We start from the raw sequence: 10,132 nt of genomic DNA, 5'->3' as shown, positions 1-10,132 counted from the left end.
AACCCTGCTAGGGTCTGCCCTCAGGTCTTTCTCAGGACCTCAGCTTGTCCTTGCACCCTGAAGCCTCCTGTGTCCTTTCTTCTAGTGTCAAGTTGGATATACCGGTTCTTTTTTGGTCTTTTATTCTCACAAAAGAAGAGACTTTTTCCTGCAGTTCTCAGGGAATTTTATGCAGTGCTTTTCACAGAACATCACTGGCTTTTCTGTTCCTCACAGCATCCCTGGCTCTTCTCATACTTGCAGGCTGTTGCAGAGGTTTTAAATTTGGTTCCTCCACCTATCATCTGTGGCTCTGTCCCAAGCATGTGTGTCCTGATTGATGGAAGTGTTAGTTTTCCCGCTTTACTGCTTTGGTTCACAACTTTTTTACTAGTGGTTTGCTATCTGAAGTTCAGCTCTTTCCCAAGTCCCTGGAGCAAGCTCTTAGGATGCTCCCTTACAGGACTGGATCGGACACGTAGCTTGCATCCAGTATCCCATTTCTGACCCCTGACAGTCACCTCCAGTTCCTTGCTCCTGGAGCTTTCTTTTCTGCTGCTCATAGGTGAACAGGGGTGAATCTGTAATTTAGAGGTCCACGCTCTGCCAGGGTTTTCTCCAGCAGTGCATCTGAGTCCTTCCTCCAGTCAACGCAGACTTTGAGAGATTAGCAAATACCCCTTCCTAGGACACCTCCAGTCCCAGCTGCAGATCAAAGAAACTTGGGTAATTCAGAAAGGCATCCAAGTATAGGGTGCTTTACATGTATTGGCCTGAACCTCCAAAAAATTCCTTTATTTCCAACCGCTGCAGAAGCAGAGCCTGCTACCCACAGTCACCAAGAGGATCTCCTGTGGGAGAAACTGCAGTTTCCAGCCAGCCCAGGTTGCTGCAAGGTAACCTGCTTGGCAGAAGACCCAGGCAGAGAGCTAGAGCTGCTCCAACATCTCCGTGGGGAAAGCAGGAGGGAGCCTTCAGCCAGAAAAGCCAGCAGGGAAATGCCAGGCGGGCAGAGCCTCAGCTGGCAGAGGCTCGCTGCCTTCAGAGGGTGAGCCAGGGAGGGAGCTGCAGGCAGTAAGCAGATCGCTGAGGGGTGATACGGAAAGTGGGTAAGGTGGGACTGTATACAAATGCCTCCAATATTCTTTCTGTGCCCTTTGCTGGGGATGCTTAGAGGTACTTTCTACGTAAGAGTATTTGTGAAACTCAGCGGGTCATGCCCACCGAGACAATAAATGCGTATTTTAAGTTGGAAGTGGCTGACAAGCACTGCTCTTCAACCTCCCACCAGGAGTGAAATTGCCCTTCTGGCTGGTTTGGGGTAAGAGAAGTCAGCTACAGCTCAGTTCCCCTTGTGCTTCACCAAGAGCTTTCAAGGGGACTATGGTTACAGCTGGCTTGGATTTACCATGGTCTTCTTTTCTCAGCTGTGTCTCTTTGGCTATCCAGCCAGGCTCCAAAGCTGAATTCCCAAAGCTAAAGTCACGGAGGAACAGGGGCAATGTGAGCGGGTGAATCACATCCTCGTGGTGGCAGCCCATAAAGCTGGTCGGTGCATGACATGTCACTGCTGAGGACTGGGGAAGGCTCTGGCCACCCTGCCCCAGGGCCCCAGATCTCAGCGGGAACAGGAGAGACCATGTTGTTTGCAACCTGCGGTAGGAGATACAGAGCTGCTCTACCGGATGTTTTACTCTCCTGTCCAACTAAGTCCAAGCAAAACTTGGAAAGCAAAAAGCCTGACAAGCGAAACTCCCCTAAAACCCAAATTAGTTTTTTGACTCACTTCTGCCCCCCAAATTTTCATTATTTTCTATGGGAAAAATCCACTTTGCCTGTGGAAAACTGCTTTGCAGAAACTTCTACCTAGTTAAGAACTAAGAAAAAACTTTTTGGAAAAAGGCATGGCACTAACACTTTTTTGCTAATTCTGACCCAGCATAAGGCAGCCACATCACAGAATCACAGAATGGTAGGGGTTGGAAGGGACCTCTGTGGGTCATCTAGTCCAACCCTCCTGCCAAAGCAGGGTCACCTACAGAAGGCTGTAGAGGACCTTGTCCAGGCGGGGCTGGAATATCTCCAGAGAAGGAGACTCCACAACCTCCCTGGGCAGCCTGTGCCAGGGCTCCGTCACCCTCAGAGGGAAGAAGTTCTTCCTCATGTTCAGCTGGAACTTCCTCTGCTTCAGTTTGTGCCCGTTGCCCCTTGTCCTGTCGCTGGGCACCACTGAAAAGAGCTTGGCCCCATCCTCCTGACACCCACCCTTCAGATATTTGTAAGTATATATTAGGTCCCCTTGCAGCCTTCTCTTCTTCAGGCTGAACAAGCCCAGCTCCCTCAGCCTCTCCTCATAGGAGAGATGTTCCAGTCCCCTCATCATCCTCATAGCCCTCCGATGGACTCTCTGCAGTAGCTCCTCATCTTTTCAGATGGGGCAGTGGGGATCAAAGCAAGGACCCAGAGAGCTACACATGTCTCTGCAGCAGGAGGGGAGGTGAAAGCCCCATGTCCCAGCTGATATCTGAGGAGACTTGCGGATGAAGGCCTATCAGGTAGATATGGAGAAGTGTTGGAGCCACTGGGCTATACTGGTATCCAAGCCCATTGTAACTGCTGTTCAGCAATGGACTAAGACAGAATTGACAGAAGAAGTGTCAGACTGTACTTAGCTTTCTTTAATCACAAGAATGATGGAAAAAGTAAACTTCAAGCCAAGTACTAACGCAGATCTGCTAGGGGGGAGCTCCAAAGCACAGCTCTCCTAGGGCTCAGCAGCACCAAGAAACACTGTGGAGGACAGCAGTGCAGCACTGAATTTAGCAGATACCTACCCAAAAGCTGGGACCACAGCCATGTGCAGCTGTAGGTGTGTAGCATATCCATCTGCAGTATGGGCTGTGGGCTGCTCAGGTGATCCTGAGACGTGGACAATTCTGGATCATCATAGAATAATCCTGTATTAATGTTTTTCAGCCCTTTGCATCAAATTCCAATGTGGAGGGCCAGATCCTCAATTTGGTGCAAATCGGCCTCACTTAGCACACTGCTGCTGGGGTTGTCCAAGGGACTTCAGTGGATCCGCAGGGCTCATGGCCAGTGGGATCTGCTTCTGCAGAACTGCTAGGCTGAGGACAAGTCTTCGTCAGACAGCAGCAAATGCCTGGGCAGTCTGGTACTTTCCTCCCGCTCCATCCTGAGTGGCCCTGTGGTACTGGTGGGTTTTGACTCTTATTCCAGCTACCTTGACTTGGCCACAGATGCACGAAGTGATACGATTGTACAAGAAATCCAGCTGGCTCAGTCCTTGGGAAATTCGTACGCCATGTGTTGGGCTGGCGCTGTTCATCCCTGGGGGGGTAACAGTACAGGGATCTCATTACGCTGCTTCGGTGTCTGTTTGCTTTATACCGCTTTGTTTGCGAGCGTGCTTGGCAACTCATTTGTTCAGGTATTGTGCTGGAAAATATGCACTATTTATGTATCAACAGTGAATAACAGTCTCTGGAGAATCAGAGGGATGCAATTCAAATGGTACAGTGGTACGGGGAACGCAGGCTGAGGGGTCTTGCACAGGAGCTCTTGGAGTAAGGAGGTCGACGTGCTGGGACTTGGGGCATGAGGACTGGACTACCTGTGGAAGGGGAGCATATGAAATAATTGCTGAGTGTCTGTGCCATTTGTGGCAGAGCCTGCAAATAGCCACCAGCAAAAGGGATTAATTCTTGTGCTCATGTGTAGTTCTTGAAAGATGAAGCCAACAGTCCCTATTTGGGAATGCACAGATGACCAAACCAAGAGGTCACTGCAGATGAAGAAGGTCACATTCAGAAGTTCTGACCATTTTGGGGACACGACTTCACTTTCTGCCCTTCTCAAGGAAGGATAATGGTGGGGGACTCAATGTTTCTTGGCATTTCACAGGCATTCTGAAAGATTTACAACGAGGTGCTTTTCCAATTCTGTACAACCCCATTTTTAAAAACAATTTTGGCTCCTGGCATTCATTTTCCCATGGAAAGCTGATGGGAAATAAGTTTCTATGGCCTCTAGCTTCAAAATAAAAAAGCAGTTTGCCTGCACTGGCACTGCTGGCAGTTAAATGCCTAATTGGCATCTGGGCTTCAGGACCAATTATTTCTGAAAATGTTACCTCAAACATTTAAACCCAGATGCCTGGGCAATTTCTCAGGTTCTTCACAGTTCCATAATGCTGTCAGGAGATCATCTAAAAAGTAGAAAAACAAAATCCTGCATTTTGAGAAGCTTTCTTTATGTTTCTGGGTTGTTTGGATGGGGTTTTTTTTGGCAAGCTCCTTACCCTGCCCTGCATACCTCTGTTTTGTTTCTGTCCTGAAAGCAGAGCTCCTGCTTCTTCATTAGCTGATGGTGGTGTTAATTCTGGTGCAGCACTTGGATACTGCAGCTGGATGCATGTGTATCTCTTGCTGTTCACCACCTTCACTCTCCTGTTTAACAGCGTAGATAATAATGTGTCCTGGCAATAAAGAGTAAATTCAGGAAGAGCTTATATGTTAGAAAAGATTGACTAATTCTTGGCAAGGGCAAGTTGGCATAGCCGTGTTGACTTCAAGGGGGCTGAGCTGATTAATGTTAGCAATGTGGCTGGCCCTGTTTCTCCAGATGTTCTGGTGAATGCCTGCAGATAATGAATCCTGTCTGGAAATCTGAAGAAATTTATGAATATTTGTGGGTTAAAGATGGTGTTACATGGGTTACTATGACCAGCTCCAGGCATGGCTCAGTGCAGGGCTCGCTCTGCTTGCCGAGGCATTGAATGCTGCCAGAGAGACCCTGATTCAGCTACGGACAAAGCTGTTGCAGCCACTGCTGAGGGTGGATTTATCAAGTGAGTGATCGTAGCTTGCTGCCTCGCTTTGCGTGTGTGTGACATAAACATCTATTATCTTCATTTGTAAAATTTCTCTGCGGCTCACCTCAGGGCAGATACTTCTGAGAGCTCAATTACAGGCAGTTAGTTGCTTGACAACAATTCTGGCAGACACTAACGGAGTGTAGGCTCTGTATCCCTGTCAGACAGCAGATCTTTCTGTTTATTAATGTACTGTTGTCAAGCGGTGCCTGAAGTCACCTGGGAAGCTGCTGGGTTTCTCAAGGGAACGGAAAGGCATGCAACCTTGCCCATAAGATCCTGGTGGCTTTTACAGGAGGTCCCAAGAGGTCTTCGGCTACACTGAGCCCCATTGGGATGCAAGGGCATCATCCCTGTGTAATGGTCAGTCCTTGTCCCTGAAGACCGTGCTGTTCAGACATGAGAAGTTTCATCCCTGCTCCACAAGTGCAAAAGGGTGAAGTGATTTATCCAAGGACATGCAGAAAGCAGGTGTCAGAACTTGCAATCGTAGAATTACAGAATAGTTTGGGAGAGACGGGATGTTTAAAGGTCATCTGGTCCAACCCCCCCTGCAATGAGTCAGGACATCTTGAACTAGACCAGGTTGCTCAAAGCTCTGTCCAACCTGACCTTGAATGTTTCCAGGGATGGGGCATCCACCATGTCTCTGGGCAACCTGTGCTAGTACCACCCTCATTTCAAAAAATTTCTTCCTTATATCTAGTCTAAATCTACTCTCTTTTAGTTTAAAACTGTTACCCCTTGTTCTATTGCAACAGACCCTGCTAAAAAGTCTGTCATCTTTCTTGATGGCCCCCTTTAAGTACTGGCAGCTGCTCTAAGGTCTCCTCGCAGCCTTCTCTTCTCCAGTCTGACCAGCCCCAGCTCTCCCAGCAGAGGGGTTCCAGCCCTCACATCATTGCTGGGGCCTCCTCTGGCCCCGCTCCCACAGCTCCAGCTCTGTCCTGTGCCGAGGGCTCCAGAGCTGGATGCAGGACTCCCGGGGGGTCTCAGCAGAGCAGGGCAGAGGGGCAGAATCACCTCTCTCACCCTGTGCCCACGCTGCCGGGAATGCAGCCCAGGAGACGGCTGGGTTCAAAGGTGAGTTCCTGGCCCTCAGCCCACAGTTCTTGCTTGCAGCATTAAAGCAGGTACAAATCCCATCTGAGGACTGGACCTCTGCTCTCTTGAGGGATTAGAGGACAGAAACTCTGTCCCTGTGCCAAAGCCATCAGCTGAAACAGTCCCTCTGATGCCTGAGGGGATTGTCCCTGCTGTCCTCCACCTTGGTGTATCCCTGGCTGGTGGGCGACTGTGGCAAGGAAGGATCTCTGTAGGCTTACAGTACCCAAATGATGGGTTTTGAGGAAGCCCTCTGGCAACCTCCTGCTCTGCTGACTGACACAATGAGGGTAGGAAGGGGCTAAGAGTCTCCTGATACTGATCTGGTACCTTTAAATGTTTTATTTATTTAAAGACACTTACATTCCTCTTCTAGAAGGCAGTGGAAGGGCTCTGCATCGCCAAATGGCAGCTCTAGTGATCAATCAGTTCTTCCTAACGACCAACATCCTGCAGTGGTGAAGGGTCACAATCAATCACTACCTATTATTATTACATGATGGAATTGTAATTATGGCAGGGAAACACTGCATTACACTTTCACATCCATCATCCCAGAGCTGCACGCTTAGGTGGCACCTTTCAGTCAAGTTCAGCAAAGTGCTTAACGAGGGTCCATTAGCCCCCTCTTCCCTTCCTGACAACAGGCATACCTGCCTCCTGGAGTGACGCAGGCAGGGACTGAGGCAGGAACAAGGGGAGGGAAAAGCATGCAACAGATGTTATTGCACCAAAACTCTTCTGAGCAAATCCCTCAAGCGTCCTTCCTGCTTCGCTGGTGCCACTGTACACCCCCTGACCATCTCCTGTCCTTGGTCCTAAATGAATGATCCTCGGCTCTGTGCAAATAGGGATAATTTCTTCTTGCTGTCAATTCTAAACAATTTTTTTAATGAAAACAATTTGAATTTCTTGGCAGATCACAAAGCTTAAAAACAAGAAAAGAATAACCCCCTGGAGTTTTGATTGCCCCAAGAGGAATTATTTTGCTAGAAACAATCTAGAAGTTCAGAAATGCCTCTTTTGATCAGCGCATTAAAAAGAGTTTGATTCTGTTTAGAAAATACCTGAAACAAGTGCCTTTAGAGAAATGAATGAAGTATTTTGTAGTCATCCAAAGAAATTTTTTGTTTAAAATACCATTCAGAAGCTTACCTCTTATTTAGAAGGGGTCAAATATCTGTCAGAAAGGAGGTTTTGTGGGGCTGTTAGATGGATTTAGGTGACCTCAAGGTCCCTTCTAGACTATCTTCTGTGACCCTGTGACATCAAGCTCTGTTCTAATGGCCTGATCATCGGTTATCACTGGATAAAGGAAAATGTCGTTTGATTTGCACAGGCTATTCCCTAGCCCTCACCCTGCATCGCAGTGCAGGAGACGGGTCTGGAGTGCACTGTACTGATTTCTGGTTTCCACTGGGGGTTGCTGGGAAGCTGCTACTCATTATGATGTGGCTGGATATGATCCCGTACTGCCCCGGAGCACAGGGAGAATAAAATGCCCATCCGATCCCCCAGCCTAGGCCTCCCCAAACAACTGCATGGGTGTAGACGAGTCCAGGTGCCTTGCTCTGGCTAGTGAGGGTAGAGGGGACCCAGGTCTTTTATATCCCTGAATTAAGCATCTCGTGGGATTAAGGTGAATCTGGACCAAAATAACCATATGGCCATTCTCTAGTCCCAGGACAGATCTGATATAGTGGACAAGGGGATTCTTCCCTGCAGCAAAACAGCAGTGACTTGAGAGCTGCTCTGGGGGCATGTACACGAGTAATTATTTCTCTCTTGGTCAGAAGGCAGGCAGCCAATTCAATACTTCTCTTTTTTTTTTTTTTTTTTTTAAAAAAAAAAAAGCAGAATTTAGTCTCTAACCTTGCATTTTCCCCAAGAAGAGGGCTTCCAACGATGGCTTCCCTGCCCCCGTTTTATTTTCCCCCTTCTGCCACCAGTTGCTTTTATATTCACATGACCAATCTTTGCACTGTCCTGTTAGGTGCTTTTGTGATGCTAGAAGAGTACAATAAATATTTTTTTCTTAATTATTTCCTTCCATCTCCCTCCACTGTAACTGAAGAAAACTTGCTTGTGAAATCTTCAGCAGAAAGGTGATAGGGCTGGGTTAGAAACAGTTGTTTTCTGCTGCAAAACATCCAAAGTGTCCCACAACCAATTCTGTTTGGAGTAACCATGTGTTGTGCCAGGAAAGCTGGTACTCGGGCAATTACTCTGTTTGTCAACTTCTCTCTATCCTGAAGACCAGATTCACGCCGAATTCCTGGCGAGCTCTGCCTCCGGGAGGATGCCATCGGGCTGGAGAAGGCCCTGAGCTGCTGGTCCAAAAGACTTTTGAAGTGTTTCTTATCTGAGGATAAGAAACTTTCTAAATTCAGAACAAAACAGAAGGGGGATGGAAAAAGCATCACTGAGACGTTTTTCCTCTTGCTACAAACCACTGAGAGTTATCATGTTGCCTGGCGAGGGAGTGTCTCAATGCCTTAAGCAGTTATTCTTGCATAGACCCTGTTTATAAAAATGTTAGTACAGAGTTCACAGTAACAGAACCCAAGTCGACCTAGGGTGTGTATTAGATAAATAATAAATGGGAATAAAGTATCAATGAGTGGTGTCTGCAGTAGACATCTGTTTTCCCACTGGCCTGCAGCCATACCTCTCTGGGCTGTGATCTCACCAGCCAAGCGAGGTCAGCCGAGTTCAGCTCTTGGACGGATGTAAGCACGTGGATGATGATGCTAACGGAGGTTGGGTGCTGGTACAGCAAGGGTGTGGGCTTGCTGTTCACCGGTACCTGCCCCACCTGAAAGCAGAGGGAAAGACAGGCAGGTCATCAGCCTCCCAGTGATCATCTTCTTGAAATGCTAGACTCGCTGGCAAAAATCAGTGAGTGGCTATGTTTTACTTGTGGATTAGCAAACAGCTTCTGTCTAGTGATTGCTCCTGAAAGTTATGATATGTTCTGATGTTTTTATGGGGGGGCTGAACTGCAGAAAGGTGCCAGTGTTTCTTCTTGGCAAGCAAACTGCATAAACACGCAAACAAATTTTGATCAGTGCTATTCCCAGAAAGGAGCCGAAGGCACAGCAGATTTCAGAAGGGTTTTAATGAAAAGGAAAGCAGAGGTGTGTTTTTGCAGGGATAAAGCAGTTTCAGATGGAGCTGACTGATGTTAGTGGGGCTTTGGCAGAACAAGAGAAGAGCAACCCATAGGATGACCAGATGTGAGCTCTGAATCTGCCTGATCTGCAGGAGGAGAGTTTTTGGCTTGGAGAGCTAGATTCTCCTGTCTAGAGCACAGATATGAATAGATGCAAAGGCCTTTCTTGAGGTGAAGAAGCAATTTTTTCGGTTTTAGCCCCTTATTGCCCCTAGACTCAGCTGTGCCTTCAGTGCCCTTAAAATTGTGGAACTGCCCATTGTAGGTGGCCCATATCTGTCAGTCCAGCATCCCTATTCTGTGCATGCTGTGAGCAGAGCTGAAAACATCTTGCAATGTGAAAAACGGCATCTGGGTTGCAGCTGTGGGGGGAAACAAATCTGCTGTCCCAAGCAAAATATCCCCTTCAAAACAAAATACCCCACCAAAAGATCCCCTTCAAGCTAGAATTTCCCTTCTGTGTTCCCGTGGCTGCCCACTGACTGCGCTGCCTTGGGCCTTCCCTGGGCTGAGCAGAGCACTCTGCCGCTCAGCTGTGCTTCAGAGATCCCTGCTGCATCTGCCCTCTGCCATCCCTGGTGCCATCAGCTACTCAAACCCAAGATTTCTTTCCCATTGCAGAACGCTACTGGGGAAAACTTCCCAGGAAGGCAGCATTCACTGGGCTCAGCTGAGACACCCCTGTTCTTCTATGTGGTTCTGTCTCCTTGCCAGTCCTTTGACGTGCTGGCACCACGGCTTGCCCGAGGTTATGTGTTTGCTGCACAATGCCTGATTTGGGGGCAGTGGATAAAACATCTGGCAGCCTCTTTGGAGGAACGTTTTGGTTTTGTGAAGAAACAAGGTGGTCTTGTCCAGCCAAGCACAGATTGTTGGGCTGCCCCAGCACACAGTGGGACATGGGAGATTGTATGAGGTCCCTCCATGGTTTTGGGGTTTCAGTGCTGCGCTCAGTGGATTGGCCACAGCCAGAGCCTTGTTCC

This window comes from Opisthocomus hoazin, chromosome 21 (genome assembly GCF_030867145.1).
Source record: "Opisthocomus hoazin isolate bOpiHoa1 chromosome 21, bOpiHoa1.hap1, whole genome shotgun sequence".
Taxonomy (NCBI): domain Eukaryota; kingdom Metazoa; phylum Chordata; class Aves; order Opisthocomiformes; family Opisthocomidae; genus Opisthocomus; species Opisthocomus hoazin.
This window is presented reverse-complemented; position numbering follows the sequence as displayed.